This window comes from Trachemys scripta, chromosome 14, assembly GCF_013100865.1.
Source record: "Trachemys scripta elegans isolate TJP31775 chromosome 14, CAS_Tse_1.0, whole genome shotgun sequence".
Lineage (NCBI taxonomy): Eukaryota > Metazoa > Chordata > Testudines > Emydidae > Trachemys > Trachemys scripta.
In genome coordinates, this window is record NC_048311.1 from 33,111,789 (window position 1) to 33,131,190 (window position 19,402).

Below are 19,402 nucleotides of genomic sequence, written 5' to 3' on the forward strand. Positions count from 1 at the left end.
ACTGAGAACAGCTGTTTCCCCCCTCACCTGGAGAGAGCAGTCCACCTTCTTCTAGGAGAGGACCAGGACCTCTGATTTGGAGGTGCCAATTCTCATCCCAGCTGTTTTAAACTCAGCAGCGAAACATTCGAGTGCACGTCAGACACTGCAGTCTGAAGAAGCAAGGACAACACCATCGGCAAACAGCAGAGATGGCACCTCTGAGTCCCTGCATCAGATCCACTCCACAGCTCGGCTGCACCTTGATATTGTGTTCACGAAAATCACGAACAGAATGAGGACAAGACGCACCCTTGGCGGAATCCAATACCCACCTTAAACGAACTCAACTTAATGCCAAGAATGCTTAAACAGATGTGTATAGATAGAGTGTATAGATATACAAAAAGAGGAACCAAATTGACTGTAAAGGCTATATTTAGCTACAAATCAACATGTTTTAATGGTTGCCAGCCAAGGAGAATCAACCTTTCCTTTAGGAAAATAACTAAGTATAAATGCAAACCAAGATTAAAATCAATAACTTAAATCAAGGTTTCCTACTTGCTGATTTAAATCATAATGAAAACTGGCCATTTAAATCACTGATTTAAATCAATCCAGCCTGAGATTTAACATGCACATACGCCACTACACCCCCCCCCCCCAAAAAAAAAAACTAATGAGAAATCTATTCATAAGAACTAGATGTTGGCATGGAGAGCATCAACTTGGAATAACTAATGCACGCCAGCCAAGAGATTGTCATACCTTGGAATTACACTACAAGCCACCACAATTACACTTCATGCTGAATCGTGTGCGTATAATTTACACACAGAGTGCATAAGAGTCTGCTCTGTTTGCCCAGAAAAAGAACCATTGTGAAATGATCTAGTAAATATTACTTTTGCCAATTTTCTTAATTTTTGGAAGGCAACGAAATAAAATGATAAATGAAGTCAGAGCTAGAAAATAAGGAACAAATTCGGTTCTCTCTCTCCCCTCAACCCTCACCTCCCCCCTTAGTTACAAAGATAGTTTGGTGGGTTTGATGGGTCGTATCACAAAATGGTGCAACAGGATTTTAAGTACATACCAGGACACAACTTTAAAACTTTCTTAGTCAATAGACTACATAACCACCACACAACTGTGTCATTTTAGTACCCTTTCCCCTTAACCTCTATTTTAAGAGCTCTTTAAAATTTCAGACTCCACATGTGTCTCCTAGCTTCTTAAAAATAAACTCAGACATTACTCAAGGTTCAGTTCAGGCTGCAGTACCACACTTTGGTGCATAAACTCAACCCAACGTTAGGTAATTTTTATCTCCTGGAACAGCACATGTGCTAACAGGTATTCATGTTAGAGGCAAGAAAAATATGTATCTTTCAGTATTAACAGACATTGAATACTAGTTGTGCTCTCAGACTGCTGGTTGCACATCAAGAGCTTAATGCAAGGGTGTTCAGGTCAAGGAACAGAATACTGGCTGTAAAAAGAACAGGAGTACTTGTGGCACCTTACAGACTAACAAATTTATTAGAGCATAAGCTTTCGTGGGCTACTGCCCACTGAATACTGGCTGTGGGGAAGGAGAAAGAATAGCAGAAAGGTGTGTTAAGTGGAGGTTAGTAAAGGGGAAGTAAAATAGGAACATGGGAATGTGTAAAGATAAGTGTATCTTGACTCTTCCACTCTATCCTAGGGAAATGAACAGGGTAATAAATATAACTCTCCAATTTCCCCCCCCATGTGGCACCAGAGTTGGATATAAAGCTTCTGAAACTATTTAGAGGAAAAAATAAATGTCTTCATTAAATGCAATTTGCATGTCCAAACCCCAATTACCAAATTCTTGTTCAGAGGATGTTCAACGTTATTTACTGGATGAAGAGCACCCCAGTCACTTTCAGTTGATCTGTAGCAGGCTCTACTCTGCCCCTAATCTGATTCACTCTGTTTCACTGAATACAAAGAGAATGTATTTTTAAATAGGTCAAGCAGAGGCTGGGTGGTAATTACCGAAAAACAATCAGATTTGAGCAGGCAGAGCTGCTTACCCCTTTCATGAAGCCTTTCTGATAACAGGTCTTTCTGCATGTCTTGTATTAGGGCAGAGAAACATCAAGAGTTCAGTATCAAAGGGGTAGCCGTGTTAGTCTGGATCTGTAAAAGCAGCAGAGAGTCCTGTGGCACCTTATAGACTAGCAGACGTATAGAAGCATGAGCTTTTGTGGGTGAATACCCACTTGGTCGGATGCATCTGTTAGTCTATAAGGTGCCACGGGACTCTTTGCTGCATTAAGAGTTCAATGGTCCTACAAACATGCTCTGACGTGAAAATCCTGATTGTCTGCCAACCCTTGCCGCAGCTTGGTAGGGTTATAGAATCACAATAGCAATTCCACAGTTAACGATCTAACTAAGGCCGACATTTACCACTGCTCTAATTTCCAAAGAAATGCTCACCTGCCACAGGGGGGTGGCATTGTTTAAGGTGGTCCAGAAAAGCTGCATATATGTCACTTCAAAAAGTGAAGAGTATCATTTTTAAGGATTCTAATCTTTTCCCAGTGCCATCTTAAAACCAACTTGAACTGGTATTATTAGCATAGGTGCACTCTCTAGGCCCATGGTTTTCAACCTGTGGTCCACAGACTGTTGAGGGTCTGCAGACTATGTCTAAGATTTCCAAAGAGGTCCACGCCTCCATTCGAGATTTGTAGGGATCCGCAAATGAAAAAAAGGTTGAAAACCCCTGCTCTAGACCATAAGGAGAAATAGAAATTAATTGACATATACAGCACAGTTAATTAAAAAGTTGCTTACGGGTCAAATCGAGCTTGTCACCACTTCAATGGAAGAACTGAGCCCTAACATTCTGAGCACCACAATGTTAGAGTGCACTGGCCGAGAGTCACATGCAGCTTATAAAGTCTGCAGAAGTCTCAGACCTGGCTCTCTACATACGTCCCCCAAATGGTATTTTACCAATTCTTCCAAGCTTCAAGGGTATAAAAGATCTCAAAAAGCTAACAAATCATACAAAATCGTTAGAGCTGAATATAGCTAAATCTGAAGCATTAGAACAATTAAGTTAATAAAAAACGTCAACATCTGAATGAAAAACAATTAGAACCACGGTTAAAAATGTTGGAAATAAAGGAAGCTAGAAGATAGAAGAAGTAGTTCATAGAATGCAAGCCTTTGTTAGCTCAACGTGGCAGAGGTCTTTGCTGTGGATTTACAAATTCTACTGCCACTCGTTATCCATGTGGAGGTCAATATGGTTCTACATGATGGAAATTTGTTTTTTTTTTTTATTTGTTTTTTAAAAAAAGTTTGAAAAAGTTAAATTTAAAAACTATGTTAAAAGAACATGAACAGAACGAGGTTGGGGTCCTTGTTGGTGAAAAAAATAAAATCACAGAAATATAGGGCTGGAAGGGACCTTGAGAGCTCATCTACTGCAGCCCCTTGGGCTGAGGCAGGACCAAGTATACCGAGACCATCTTTGGCACATCTAACCTGTTCTTACAAACCTCCAATGACGGGAATTCCACAGCCTCCCTTTGAAGCCTATTCCGGTGTTTAACTATCCTAATTGTTAGACTTTTTTTTTTTTTTCCCTAATTTCTAACCTAAATCTCCCTTGCTGCAGATTAAGCCAATTATTTCCTGCCCTACCTTCAGTGGACATGGAGAACAATAGATCACTGTCCTCTTTATAACAGACCTTCACATATTCTCAGTCTTCTTTTTTCAACTTGCCTATTTTTTTTTTTAAATATCTTTAGTCATAGGTCATGATACACCTTTTATCATTTTTTTACTCTCCTCTGTACTCTCTCCAATTTTTCCACCTCTTTCTTGAAATGTGGAATCCAAAATTGAACACAATACACTAGCCAAGGCCTCACCAATGCCAAGTAGAGTGGGACAATTATCTCTTGTGTCTTACAAATGACACTTGTTGGTTTTTTTGTTCCTAAATGTAGTACACTGCATTTGTCTTCACTGAATTTCATCTTGGTGATTTCAGACCTATTCTCCAATTTGGAGGACAGAATTAGAATTCAAAATGACCTTAAAGTGCTTGCAACCCTCCTAGCTCGATGTCTGCATATTTTATATGCATATTCTTTACTTCACTATACAAGTCACTAATAACAGACCCCAGTAAAGTCCTCCCAGTAAACAACATCTAATCACAATAGGGAATACTCAAGTTTCAAATGGTAACTCATGAGGGTCCTTCCAAAATTAAATAGAGGTGTGTGGAAAGGGCCAGAGTTAAAGTTGATCTGGAACCTTAACTTTTAGCCTCAAAAAGAAGAACAGGAGTACTTGTGGCACCTTAGAGACTAACAAATTTATTAGAGCATAAGCTTTCGTGGACTACAGCCCACTTCTTCGGATGCATATAGAATGGAACATATAATGAGGAGATATATATACACACATACAGAGAGCATAAACAGATGGGAGTTGTCTTACCAACTCTGAGAGGCCAATTAATTAAGAGAAAAAAAACTTTTGAAGTGATAATCAAGCTAGCCGAGTACAGACAGTGTGATAAGAAGTGTGAGAGTACTTACAAGGGGAGATAGAGGCCTTAATTGGCCTCTCAGAGTTGGTAAGACAACTCCCACCTGTTTATGCTCTCTGTATGTGTGTATATATATCTCCTCATTATATGTTCCATTCTATATGCATCCGAAGAAGTGGGCTGTAGTCCACGAAAGCTTATGCTCTAATAAATTTGTTAGTCTCTAAGGTGCCACAAGTACTCCTGTTCTTCTTTTTGCGGATACAGACTAACACGGCTGTTACTCTGAAACTTTTAGCCTTTGATTCTTGTCTTTTTCCATTGTTCCAGTGAAACTGTAAAAGAATAAAAATGTATGGATAGGTGCTGACTTCTTGCTCACTGAGTGCTGGGCTACATGCCTAGCATTAGCACGGACATAGATACAACACAAACCTGGTTCCTCTCAGATTCCGAGATACTACCAGAAGAATTATTGCTCTTACTGAGGATGGAGCCTTCACATATGAAAGTCAAAGTCAGTATTGAGACAAAACAGGAGACATGCAGGACCACGAGGCTTCCACGCTTTGATAGAGCATTCCAAAATTAATCACTTTATTTTGTTACTATTCCACCCTCCATTTGATTAACTGAAAGCACTTTATCAACATTAATTAAGCCTCATAATCCCCCACCACTGTGAGGTGGACCCATTCTTCCCCAAAAGTAAGATACCAAGACACCAAATGGGAAGAAGTGGATTGTTTTCTGAACTGTTCCTTGCCAAGTGAACCCTTCTTAAAATGCAAATCTGAAAGAATTTGCTATTTGCGAAGGAGTTGTTTGTGATTGTCCAAGAATAGCACTAGACCATTGCAGATCCTCAGGTCAGCAGTGACTCAGCTATGGTCTCTAAAGAGAACGTATATGACAGGCAGTCAGCATTGTCCAACAGCTGACTGGCTGAGTTAGCTAGTGACTGGGAAAGTCTGCAACTTTTCAAAAAGCTGCTTTAACTTAGACTCATTATTGTAATAAATGCTTACAGAATTAATCTGGAAAACAAATCAAAGCCCTCTTCTAGTTCAGAAAGCTAACTTTTCCTTACTAGTTTCTGGGCTCTTTTTAAGATTTTGGTACCAACTTCCCCTTTGCCCCAGATTTCTCTACTTCAAGGTCACTTTGCCTGCAGTATTTGCAGCTGAGAGCAGGATGGCAAGACCAAGAGGATTTTCCCATTAAACTTATTTTGCAAGTTTGTTGACTTGATTCCAGGATGCCAGGTCATTGCTGTGGAACGCACGCGCACTACAGTACAAAGATCAGCTTGAGGACAATTCTCTGCCTCCACAGTTCCTATCAGCACAGTTGTGGAAGAAGCATCCTCCATCATCTTTGAGCTACTTAACTGGATTCTTGCTTTGAGATTCCAGTCTTCACAAGAGATCCAGAGACCTCCATAAAGTGCATGTTGCTGTAGTTTGTTTCTATAGTGTCCAAGTGATTTTATTTTTAAGAAGTATATTCAAAATTTATCCTATGTTATTTTTCTACCAAAATAGTTAAAATCCATATAACCCTTAAGGTAGATGCAGGGCCGGCTCCAGGGTTTTGGCCACCCCAAGCAGCCAAAACCAAAACAAACAAACAAAAAACCAAAAACAAAAAAAGCCGCGATCGCGATCTAAAAAAAGCCGTGATTGCGATCTGCAGCGGCAATTCGGCGGGAGGTCCTTCACTCCCAGGCGGAGTGAGGGACCGTCCGCCAAATTGCCGCCGAATACCTGGAACTGCCGCCCCTCTCCGGAACAGCCGCCCCAAGCACCTGCTTGAGAAGCTGGTGCCTGGAGCCGGCCCTGGGTAGATGCATTTATATCAGCATACAGGTGCCTCTTCCCTACAGAGATAGCTATAAAGTACCTTCAGATTAACAACATCTCCACACTAGGGGGTTGTACTGCTTTAAACCATCCTAGTATATAAAAGTGGCATAACGTGTGCATGTAGACAAGGCCTCAGGCATAAGTGGTTCAGTATTCCTAATGGTCCTAAACAATGGCAAAGGAATTCTGCCATAGGCTACTTTATTCCTAACTTTTTTATTTATTTTAATTTAATGCAGAATCCTCATGTATTACCTATTCAAAATGCAACAGCACTGGCAACTCTATAGAACAAATGCATGGAAACAACTGAGAGTGTTTACTGTATGTTTACACAGAGGAATTACAAGTCAGACATTCCATTAAGGCAGGCCTGCGGAGTGAACAGCTATTGCTGGGCGCAAACTGAATCTTCACAAACTAAAATTTATCCTTCATTTTCAGCCCATTCCCAAGAGATGGAAGAAGGGATTCAGTGATCTTTCCGTTCATATTTCAATGCTACTCATGATTTGTGCATTCTTGACTATCAACTCTGCCAGCATGAAATTGGTTAAAAAAAATAGTAGTGTACAGCTAATAATCAAAGGTTCAGATTAGTACCAAGACAATTTTTCAGATGGGAGGAGGGGGTAAAATGGTTATTGACAACCATATCTGTTGACTGCACTCTTATGGCAAGCTTTTCATCAGAAAGTATCAGTTTACGCTGACAACTGAAAAGTCAAACTTTTTGCAAAACAGCAATAGTCTATATTGTTAAGCTTTACCAGAGCCTACATTCGTGATAAATGCCTTTATCATGTTCTCTAAATTCAATAGACCTTTAGCAAATAAAATAATAAAAGCTTTGCAATCTTGTGACAGCATCTGATAGCAGACCAAGATACATAACTGTGAACCTTGTTTAACAAAATCAGATTTTCCCAGGACGTGCACTGGGGAGATGAAAGGCAAGTTTTTTCCATATACTTTCTCCCTTGGGAATTCTCCAGGATTTCTCTTGCAATAGTAGTTAATATTTGCTGTGGTTTTAAAAGAAAAACCCTACAGAAATAAAGGAAGAGCAATGACTTGGAGCCGACTCAATAATTAGGTCATGTATTCAATTAGCTTTCATGCTTAACTAGTTACTCGTCAGGAAATGCTCAGCCTTTGATGTACAGTAGGCAGCACACCAGTTAATTAGGAAGAGGGAAGCAACACAAGGAGAGTGAAACTTCAGAAACCATATCAAAGTCCAGAGATATCTAATGATGGGTACAACAGCATCAACAACAGATTACATGGAGAAAGGGGTAAATGATGCAGCTTCAAATATCTTGGCTGCATTAACTTTAAAATTAAGACAACTGTTCGGCAGGGGATCAGAAGAGACAAAGAAGAAACCTGGGTTGGTTAGAGGCTGTGTCTAATACTTGGAGCTGGGGTGCGATTCCCAGCGCACGCAGACATACTCGCACTAACTCGCATTGAGCTAGCACGCTAAAAACAGTAGTGTAGCCACGGCAGTAGCGAGCCGCGGCATTGGGTAGTTGCCCTGAGTACAATCTGCCTGGTCCCTCTGTGTACATGCTTGGGGCGGCTAGCCCATGCTATCGTGGCTACACTACTATTTTTAACATGTTAGCTCGATGAGGGTTCGCACAAGTATGTCTATGCGAGCTGGGAATCAGGCCCAACTCCAACAGCAGACACACTCGGAAAAGCATCACTGTTTCCTTTGAGGCATGGCACACAAAAAATATGCAATTTTTCAGTACTACATGAGCAACTGCTTCCCCTCCTCTGACTCCCCAAAGACCTTGATTCATTGGTAGATGCCAGTTCCAAGAGACAAAGCACATCATATGACACTGGCTACAAAAACCTTCCCTGAAAAATTGTACAGTTAAGTGCAATGACAGACAGATGCTATTGAAGAATCTCTCTCCTGGGCACAGGTCACTTAGAAAAGATTAAATGTCAACTATTTTAAATTATTGTAATTGACAGTTTCATTTTATGTATGCAGTGTAGTTGTAACTGTGTCGGTCCCAGGATATTAGAGACACAAGGTGGATGAGGTAGAATCTTTTATTGGACCAACTTCTGTTGGTGAGAGAGACAAGCTTTCGAGCCACACAGACCTGATAGCTCTGTGTGGCTCAAAAGCTTGTCTCTCTCACCACCAGAAGTTGGTCCAATGAAGATATTACCCTCACTCACCTTGTCACCTCCATTTTATGTTAAGTGCAACAGGAACAGGCAATGCAAACCTGGGATTAGCACTTGATTTCCCCAATTCCCTCAGGCCACTGTTCTCCTATAAATTCAATAATGAGTGCTGTAGTCTACTCCTTAGATCTTGACACTCCTTTCTTACCCATCTCTCAGTTCCCCCTGGTCTTGCCACCCACTTGAGCTCAATGACAAGAGGACACAAGCCATTAATATATATATTTCTAAAATGTATACAGGACAAATGGAGCGTAAAGGGCCATAACATTTCTAGATCTCTCAGACAAGGGAGTTCAGAGATGTCATGGTCTGCCCTTTAATAAACCACAGTAACAAGAGTAACGGAGAATCTACGTGGGAACAGCGTAAGGCAATGGACCTGAAGACATTGGGCAGCAACGTTGTGTCTTCAGGATTTAGTGAGACTGAACCACAGACAGTCCTTCATGATTATTAAAAAAGAGAAGGAAGATGCAGAGTTGTGCTTGAATGCCAAAATTTGGCCTAGGCCACCCTTCCCAATGCCATTATTAAGAACTAGTTTTATCTTCTGCCTTCTAGGTCCTCTGAACTCAACCACACTTCTGCCCTGATTAACACTCTTAGCTGCCACAGGCAATTCCTCCTCCATTGAAGGTCAATCAGGTGCAGTTCTAATAAATATTCAATACAGATCCCTCAGCATCCAAATATCTCCACTGAAGATAAATATCTCAAAGAAATGAGGGGAGAGAAAGGGGGAATCAGGAAGGAAGGGGATTACATTGTAGCACCTGAATCAGAAAAATCAATACTGTGCTCAATGACTTCCACATGTTTGAGTCAGGGTTAAAAGCAGGGGGAAATCAACTTTTGTGTGTGCAGTGTTTAAACTGACTGGGTTTTGAGACCGTTCATTATCATGAGGAGGAGTATGAAAGGCTCTCATAGCTCTTGGCTTCACAAGGCAGAAACAGGGGAGGCGGAGATACATTTTCCACAGATGACAAGCCACAGATTTTAGTGTGATTGAAACCCAGAAACAGGTTAATGTCTCTTATTCCCTACAATCATTCAGGAAGTTTATTAATTGATTTAAAAACAATGCTGAACTCAATACAAGAAAGGCCTTTAAATGGAAACACCAAAATTTTGTCTATTGGTTGCAGCAGTATTAATCTCTATGCAAAGGCAGAGATGCCACCATGGCAACATAGCAGGACTAGGGTGACCAGACAGCAAATGTGAAAAATCGGGACGGGGGTGGGGGATAATAGGAGCCAATATGAGAGAAAGACCCAAAAATCGGGACTCTCCCTATAAAATCAGGACATCTGGTCACCCTAATCTGGACCCCAGCTTTCTCCCTCTCCCAAATCAACGCAGACTATGAAAAAAAAAAATTTTTTTAATTACCTTTGCCATAGTCCTTTAACAAACGCACTTTCACTGAAGGAATAAAACCACATTTTTTACAACTGGCCTTTCCCTGTTACTCATTCCACAACTAGTTTTATTAAATGTGCTCTGGCTGGATTGACAAAAAGTGACCTTGGGTGACACACCTATCCTCAGATGAGGTCACCTTCCTATTGTGTTTCACCTCCATGCCCTGGAACTTGATCCTTTTGCCAGATCAATTCCTTTACCACATTTATACAAAAAACTCCTTTCTCCACTGTGGAGCCCTTTTGTTTTTGATACACACTAAATCTACTTATTTGCTGGACTCTTTTTGAAGCAAAGTCTGCTACAGCTGGAATACGAGGCGAGGCTGCTGCTCACACACGTTTCCATCGTGAGAGAGAAGAGTTGGCTGGGGAGCTCTGGCATTCTCCCAGCAGAGTAACAGAGTAATGAAGCATGAGGCTGGACAGCATGATGATTGCAGCTCATCTGCACGCTTTTCAGTGTACTCACTTGAAACAGTTCGCTTGCTGAGCGCTTCACACCATTACACCTTTCGCTGGCTCGCTTCCAAGGCTCAAGCAGTGTGGGCCAATGTCTATTCACGTCACAGAGAGAAGAGTGCTCGTTTAGAAAACACACACTCGGGCTCTGCGCTCTAACAATGATTGTAGAACATTCATTGAACTGTGGTGCCATTGCAGTTAGCTTCACTGTACAGGAAATACCCAGGCTCAAATGCACAGCAGGTTTGATTTTTGTTCTGAAATCTGTACATTAAGTTAGTGACAGTGAACTATGGCAGATGGAAGTCCTCAGTCCACAAAACAGATACAGAGGCAATGCAACCTTTCCTTTCTCTTGCACCCACACGCTCAGATACTTCTATCCCTGTCCATCATGACTCAACCCTGTTTCAAGTGGTCCAACTGTGGAGTAAAAGGTTAGTTCAATTTCAATCCGTGGCTCCTTGCTTTTGAGTCTGTCAAGTAAGGTGCTTGCTAGTGCCAACTGAAGTACAGGTTGTACTGCTAACCACATTGAGAATACCAAGCACAGACGACTAAGTGTGGAGCTAAAAATGCTAAACTTCCTGAGAGAGCCAAAAAACAGTAACCACAAGCTAAATAAAAAAAAATGCTGTTATTTTCAATAGGCTATTATATTCATCCAGAGGTAGTAGTGCAGTATTCTGTGGACTACGAGAATAGTTTGCAGTGCAATTGTTACAAAGCAGTTTGATGTTAGACTGTCCAGGAGTTTAATACATTATTTGTTCAGTGAATTGCAATCACAAGCAAAGCCCAGTAGCGGATCCTCTCTCTTTAAGGTTGGACAACGAACTGAAGAGCTTTTGCTTTTATGATCTGTTGTATTAGCATGATCAAAATGAATATCGGTTATCTTAATGCCTTCATATTGGTGATTAAAGTAAAACACAAACAGAATTCTCGTAGTCCACAGAATACTGCACTACTACTTCTGGATGAGATAAGAGATGCTTCAAGCCAATGTAACAAAAACGAGGTGTCTAAAGCTGGCTAGCGTAGTTGCAACTTTAGAGTCACTGCCTAGAAAAACTTGAGGGCCCAATAGGAAAAAAGTGAGCAAGTCAAGTACATAGATGAACTGCATAGGAAACAAGAAGAGTTCATAAATCAGTTCTGCTCATTGAATTTTCACACACTCCTCTACCAAAAAAGGAAAGGTGGGGATTTTATATTCCAGGTGAATAAAAAGAAAGTTTGACTTTCCTCACTTAATACTTGTGATTTCCAACCTGTAAGTTAACAGGCTCACAGATTTTTTCATAATGTAGTCTACATCTTAGTCCTAAGACTATATCTCCATTAACTCCCTTCCCATTGACAGTGAACATTAACCTCTGTGCAGCAACTTCAAAAGCAACGTCGGGAAACAAGGAAAACACTCAGAACCATGTGACTAGCGAGCTCTCCATTGGTCACCCCCAGCAGGTGCCTTTTCCAGACACACCGAGAACCACTAAGTTAACACAGTTTTGGTTCATTTATTCAATCACATGACATTTTTTTAAAAATAAACATTTTGGTAGACTCTTTCATCCTGAAGGGTCCCAAAGTGGCACACAGTTCTTTTTGCCATGGCCGCTAAGTATCAAATTAAAAAGAATGTCAATAATCCACCCGCAAACAATGAGACTAAAAATATCACTCAAGCATCACTGTTTCCCATACGTAATAAACCAAGTATTAGCACCTTCATAAATCAAACAACTCAAAAAACAAAGCAAAACATAAAAAACAAGAATAAAAAGCCACACGCAAGCACAGAATAAAATGTAGATATATCACCAGTAAAATGCAATCACCTCAAGAATAAAGAGCAGCCCTAATCTCTGTTTGTCAGAGGGTGGAGATGGATGGCAGGAGAGAGATCACTTGATCATTGCCTGTTAGGTTCACTCCCTCTGGGGAACCTGGCATTGGCCACTGTCGGTAGACAGGATACTGGCTAGATGGACCTTTGGTCTGACCTGGTTCGGCCGTTCTTATGTTCCAATCAAGATACTGAAAATCTATGAAGGAAGGAATTTTTCTCATCCTACAAATACCACCATGGGATCCTTAGCGTGCATACAGAGCAGAAAGGACCTCAGTCAGAAGAGCAAAGAGATGAGTCATCTGCTGGGATTTGAACTAGTGGAGTCTAAGCGTTGCAAACATGATGCTAAGATCAGCAAACCAACCTCCACGAAGTTGGTTTGCCTTAATAATTCCATCTCCTTGCTTCTGAGGCCCTAAATTATAACAACATTCTGGCCAACAAGCTGGTCAACACCAACTCCAAAGGGGCCGCCACTCTTGGACAACATCCTCAAGAAAGATGCTGATAAATTGCAAAGGGTTCAGAGGAGAGTCACAAGAATGATTAAAGGACTAGAAAACATGCCTCATAGTGACAGACTCAAGGAGCTCAATCTATTTAGCTTAATAAAGAGAAGGTTAAGGGTGACTTGATTAGTCTGTAAGTATCTACATAGGAAACAGATATTTAATAATATAATGGACTGTTCAGTCTAGCAGAAAAAGGTATAAAATGACTGAAAATTGAAACTAGACAAATTCAAACCGGAAATAAAGTGTAAATTGTTAACAGTGAGGATAATTAACCATTGGGACAATTTACCAAGGGTCATGGTGAATCCTCCATCACTTGATTTTTAAATCAAGATTGGATGTTTTTCCAAATGATGTACTCTAGGAATTATTTGGGGGAAGTTCTATAGCCTGTGCTATGCAGGAGCTCAGACTAGATGAACATGACAATCCCTTCTGGCCTTGGAATCGATGAGAACAGTCTTCCCTGCTTGATCAAGCTTACTGCCTCTGCTGTATGTTCAGCATTGCCAGGGAGTACATGAGGGAATTGCACAAACTCCTGAATCTCAGTCTTCCAGATGGCTGTGCAAAGCCCTACTAGTATATAGCTGTAGCATTTTAGGGTACTCAGCACAGTAATAATGAGTGCCACACTGCGCGCGCGCGCACACACAGACAGAAAATAAAGTTCTTAAAAGGTCAAATTGCTCAGTCTAGTTATGATAAGGTAGCACACAGATATGAGATTTCATTTTCTGTGTGTCACTAATGTGACACAGTGGCAGTGCAGGAATGTGGAGAATTATTTTAAACTAGGTTTCTTAACTTGACCTTTATTCAGGAGCACTTATTAAACATCACTTTTGGGCCTGCAGGGAGTTGAGGAAGTTATTGTGAGCGAATAAAGTATGGTATTGCAGAAGACTCTGATTCAGGAGCACAGTTCAGTGTCTCTGAATAGTGACTACACTGCAGAAGTGCAGGGTGGGAAGAGAGAAAAGGAGCATTGTTAAAACAAGGGTGAAATTCAAACAAAACATATATTGGAGCCAACATTACTCTAAGTATTCTGAGCAATTCGGAGTTAAAAGAAAAAAAAAGTCAAAAACCACAGCCAATCAAAAAGAAAAAAAATCTAAATTCATGCAAATTTAATGAGCATATGCTGCAAACTACTTCACATCAGAACCTGAATTATGTAAACGGTGTGTCATCCAGCCTACAATTTTGCCTTTGGCTACACATCCTCATTTGCAATTTGTCACAAATACATACACAATATGAAGTAAGCAGAATTCAGTGTCCAGGGAAGGGTAGAAGCCAGGAGGCGGAAGATCTGATCATTACAACTAGAGCAAGGGGTGATATTCAGCATGCTTATGAGAACCTGTCAGTGACCACGGGAAGACTTTTTACAATGCAGTTTCTGTATACTGCTCCATGCTTAACAGCCAAACTACAATGGGGAATTAGTGCTTTTTATACCCAGGCAGTTCTAGCCTGATTCAGAGGACTCCAGCCAAGAGGTTGCAGAAAAACATTTGTGTTCTCTCAAGCAAGGGCATCAGAAAAGGAATACTAAATTGTAAAGCATGACTGTAGCAAGCTGCCCTTCTTTCTCACCCTCCCACATGACCCCCTCTGCTCCACAATCATCTATCTGTCACACAAAATTCTTCAGAACATTTAAACAAGAACTCAAGCCTCAGGCTGTGCTTAGATGGACTTCCAATTTTTGATTCATGTAGCAGTAGGCTCTGTACAGAAGGGGGCCACAGTAGCATCTGCATATTGGTGAAACATCACTGCAGTAGTGCTGTCAACAATCAGACATCTATTGTTCCCACTTTACCGCACGCTCAACTAGGTCTCTTGTTTTTTCACACAGGGAACTTCATCCCTTTTGCACTGCATGATGGATTTTCCTGGTGTATCTGCACTGTTGCCAACAGAAACACCAATCATCATCTCACTCACAAAATTTAAATCTTCACCACACTCTGCCATCACACCTAGCCCAAGCTGCTATAGGTGTAATTGACTGTTCGCTATCATTACATTTAAGATGGTGGCAGTATCCTATGAGGGGAAGGAAGGGAAGAACACATACAGATAGATACTATTTAAGTTTAATCAGTTTCTCTCATCTAAATATTTTTTCTGAGTATATGAAGAATTTCTAAAGTAAACCTATCAAGTATTTTGCTCCAGGAGAGGAGGGTGGCAGTGTATAGAAAAGGCTGCTTTTTCCCCAAATCATTTTTTTCCACCACCACCTAAATTATCTCCAAGCTGAACTGCCAAAATTCTAATTTGTTAGGAAAATTCTTCAGAGAGAGAAATTCTTCACTGTATGCCCGCAGCTTTGTAATCTCCTACTCCCTTTTCCCCAATAAAACTTTCATTTGAGACTTGCAATGAAATGACTGAAATGTTATTTAACTGCAGTATTTTGCAGATGAAACAACGGCTGAAGTGTTTTCCCCCTCCTGCAGCACACAAATTTATGTAGCTACACAGCAATAAAGCAAAGTCTTAAATTTAATCAGAAGAAATACTTCAAGCAATGGCAAACTGATAAATTATTTAGAAAGGGGCTCAATAAGACCTGGCAAGGAAATGTGTACCAGACACAGCCTGGGAGCTTTCAGAAACAAATAGAATTTTCAAGCTTGCCCCACTTCAGGATTTCTGCCTAGTGTATTTGTTTTTTTTTTTTTAAACCAATAATTTCCCAGACATTGATTCAAACAACCAGGGGCGGCTCTATGTTTTTTGCCGCCCCTAGTACAGTAGGCAGGCGGCTTTCAGTGCTGCGCCTGTGGGCGGTCCACTGGTCATGCGGATTCAGCGGCATGCTTGTGGGAGGTCCGCTGGTGCCGCTCCATCGGCGTCCCTGCCGCCGAATTGCCGCCAAAGCCGGGGGCCGACGGATCTCCCGCAGGCATGCCGCCAAGAGCCGCCTGCCTTGTGCCCTCACAGCAACCGGTAGACCGCCCCCAGCAGCTTCCTGCCCCAGGCACACACTTGCTGTGCTGTGCCTGGAGCCGCCCCTGCAAACAACATCCTACGAAGAACGTGAGACAAACAAGACTGCTCTGGCAGTGATGTCTTGTGATAATTCTTGAATGATAAAATCTTAAGGACTTTACTGGGAGGACCATCCTAGGTGTTCAGTGGCCAATGTACAATTAATTAGCACTATTCATGCCTGCACTATACGAAAGATATTGACAGGTGTTTCCTAGTTCACATAGGCAGCTCCACAAAGCTAGCTCTCTCAGAAGGTTTTAATGACCTGACCTTATTTCAGATTGTCAAATTTTTCCCTTTCCAAGTCTTCTTCCCTCCTCCAAATCTCCAACCATGTCAGAAACAGCAAGAGAGACAAAACTAGATCTATTAATATTTACATGAAAGATCTAGGAAATTCAATAACATTCCTATTGTTTTATTGCAGATGTTACATCAACTTCTCTTTATTACTGCAGAAAACTCAAGAGCCCTGTAGAGTGCAATAAAGTGGTACGTGTTTAGCTTTGCAATGTTTCAAAGGGCTCTGATTTACTTTTAAGAACCAGGCACCTTGCACACAAACATCTGAGCTCAGTAATTGCCTCATGTTTTGTGCAAACTCTACAAGGCAGCATGAGGTCTGCCCACACACAGAGTACCTGCTGCTACAGAAACCTGTTCACCAGTCTCCAGTACCATGGGCTCAGTTATTAAAACAGCATAGAAACACGTTTGTTTTTACTGTGCACCAAGGTGTTTTACTGTTATAATGTTAGATTCCACCCAGTATATTATGAGTTTACATCAGACGTGTTCCCGAGCATTAATTTCCTCAATTACTGTCGAAATGGAAGATACCGGACGTGGCCTGTACTATGAAAATTTAAAATTCCATTACTTAATAAATGCAGAGACAAGATGGGTGAGGTAATATCTTTTATTGGACCAACTTCTTTTGGTGAAAGAGAAAATTTAATAAATGCAATCATGTGTAATAACCAGTGTCACTCATTACAACTATTTTGACGTTTCACACACAGGGCATACTCTTGTCAATACTCAGGAGGATCTTGTACTCAAAGCTGTCTCTCACTCCAGATGGCACATCCCCTTTAAGTAACCTTATAATACTACAAGTTACATAAGAGCGCAAAGAAAACAGTTAAAGGAAGAGGCCTATGAAATTGGGTTTTCTGTGCAACACAAAAATTATGAAACCCTTTACCTGAAAAAAGGGAATCAAAAGAGAAAGTTTCCAGTATACCCAAAATGAAAATTAACTTGTCTTAAATAAATTTTGAGTTACAATTAGGACAGGGCCTTCAAACAAATACCTATTGAAAGAATGAAATGCTGATGCAAAAAAACACATCCATTGAATACTTAACTGAAAACAATTGTATAGAGAAAGTGATCTGTAGATCTGGCTGTTCACTCCCATCCCGTCACCATGAAATAATAGGAAAATTAAATGCTATTAACAGATAGAGACTGCTCTGAATAGATTAATCATCTCTGCTCAAATTTTACTGTTTCTCTGGCTTTGAGACAGAAAATGTAGGGACTATTATAATGGATTGAAAGGTTGCCTAGTTTTACTACACCTTCTATATCCTCTACTAAACTTGTTACTTTTCTTTAGTGTATCAGAAAAGGTAGACTGTAGTCAATAACTTTGCTCTTCTGACACAATGGAATTCTCTACAATAAGGGTAAAGATCTTCTGTGCCGGAGACAACTTACATGGGGGCTGCTCTAAGACTGTGGAATGAAGCAGCCCAGGAATGAATGACCATCACAAACCACACCATCTTCCACTGCATGTGCAAGGTGTATTTCTTTGACTTTGCCTTCTCTAACACACATACACACACACAGCAACCTGTATATTTAAAATAAAAAAACACCCTACCAAAAACGCTGCAAATCAAGACTGCACACACTTCTTCGCCTGGGGAGACAACGGGTATGTCTACACTGCAATTAGACACCAAAAGCTGGCCTTGCCAGCGGACTCAGGCTCGCAGGGCTTGGGCTGAGGGGCTGTTTAATTGCAGTGTAGACTTCTGGGCTTGGGTTGAAGCCCAGACTCCAAGATCCTGTGAGGTGGGATGGTCCCAGAGCTCAGGCTGCAGCCCCAGCCTGGAAGTCCAAATTGGAATTAAACAGCCCCAGAACCTTAGCCCAAGTCAGCAGGCACAGGCTAGCCATGAGTTTTTAATTTCAGTGTAGACATACCCAACGAGAGAACACATGCCACGTGATAGATGTTTAATTGCATTACTTAATGCCCTACTGAAAGGCATTCACATACTAGGGTGATGGAGTGTGGTATGAGAACCTATAGAGGACAGGACAGAACGGAATAGGACTCCTACAGCAACTCTACTCTAAGGGAAACATTTCTGCTCCAATGGAAGAATACCCCCATCACCAAAGCCATGCTCGACAAAGGTATTAATACTTAATGGATACCTATCAGCTTGAACAAAGCCCTTACAAAGAACAAAAATGTCTTCAGGAAGAGATGCCTGCCATGAAAACAGCAAGACTGGGTGCCTCATGGCTCAAGGACCAAACAAAAAACAAAATTTATTATCTATATTGATTTTATAAATTATATAGAAACAATTAATTATGAAACAGCCTCATGTCAACGCATAACCAATTAGATTTTAACTAGAATGACTGATTAAAACTACCTGAGGGCATTGCTAAAACCAAAGCAAAGTCTTTCTCAGCAAGCGTCGCTGCTTTGAGTGGAAGAAAATACCAAAGAAATTTTCCGGATTTCAGGACATGCTCCTAAAACATTCACTGATGAATAGTAGATTAATTTTGTACATGAAACACTGAGATTGTCAATATAGCAGGCGTGAAGCAGAGCAGTCCCCTTGCTGACATACAAGGTATATGAACCTCAAAGATGGTGATCAAAATATTGAAAATATGAGTTAAAAGGAAAAGATGAAACAATAGCCTTTCCCATAGTCCTTCATGGAAATGGAGGATATAAGTTCACAAACATAAGGAAATAGAACAATTTCAACCACCAGTATAGGATATAAAAGTACAACATAAATTTTAGTCAAACCCCACTGGTAAAGCTGCTTCTCCTCTGATCAAACCAGGTCACATAAAATGCATTTCATATTGAGAAGTTACTGTGTAATAGTGACAATGTGCTCAATGCTGTAGAGAACACCAGGAGGAAGAGGTTTTGCCCCCAAATAGCTCACAGTCTAAGATAAGACCTGTAGAAAAGGACATGGACAGGACAAACTAGAAATTAATGATGCTGGGGGTAACTCAGTAGGTTTTAAATTTTTAATTTTTTTAAAATTAAGTGATAAACTTCCATCCCTGTGAGCCTTAATGAGGCTCCTAAAATGTTGAACATTGAAATATCAGGAAGCGAAGAAATTTACCAAAGGTTCAAAAGTGATTTTAAAGTAAGAAATGAAAAGACACCTGTAAGCTGCTGGCTATTTATCACCTGCTTTATGGCATTAGGATCAAGT

At 40.7% G+C, this 19,402-nt stretch overlaps 1 protein-coding gene across 3 annotated transcripts in view; it reads right to left on the reverse strand.

Annotated features, from left to right (window-relative positions):
• The window catches only part of RPTOR (regulatory associated protein of MTOR complex 1), a 289,467-nt gene that overhangs the window by 222,215 nt on the left and 47,850 nt on the right, over positions 1 to 19,402 (reverse strand). The gene's annotated exons all lie outside the window — the stretch shown is intronic.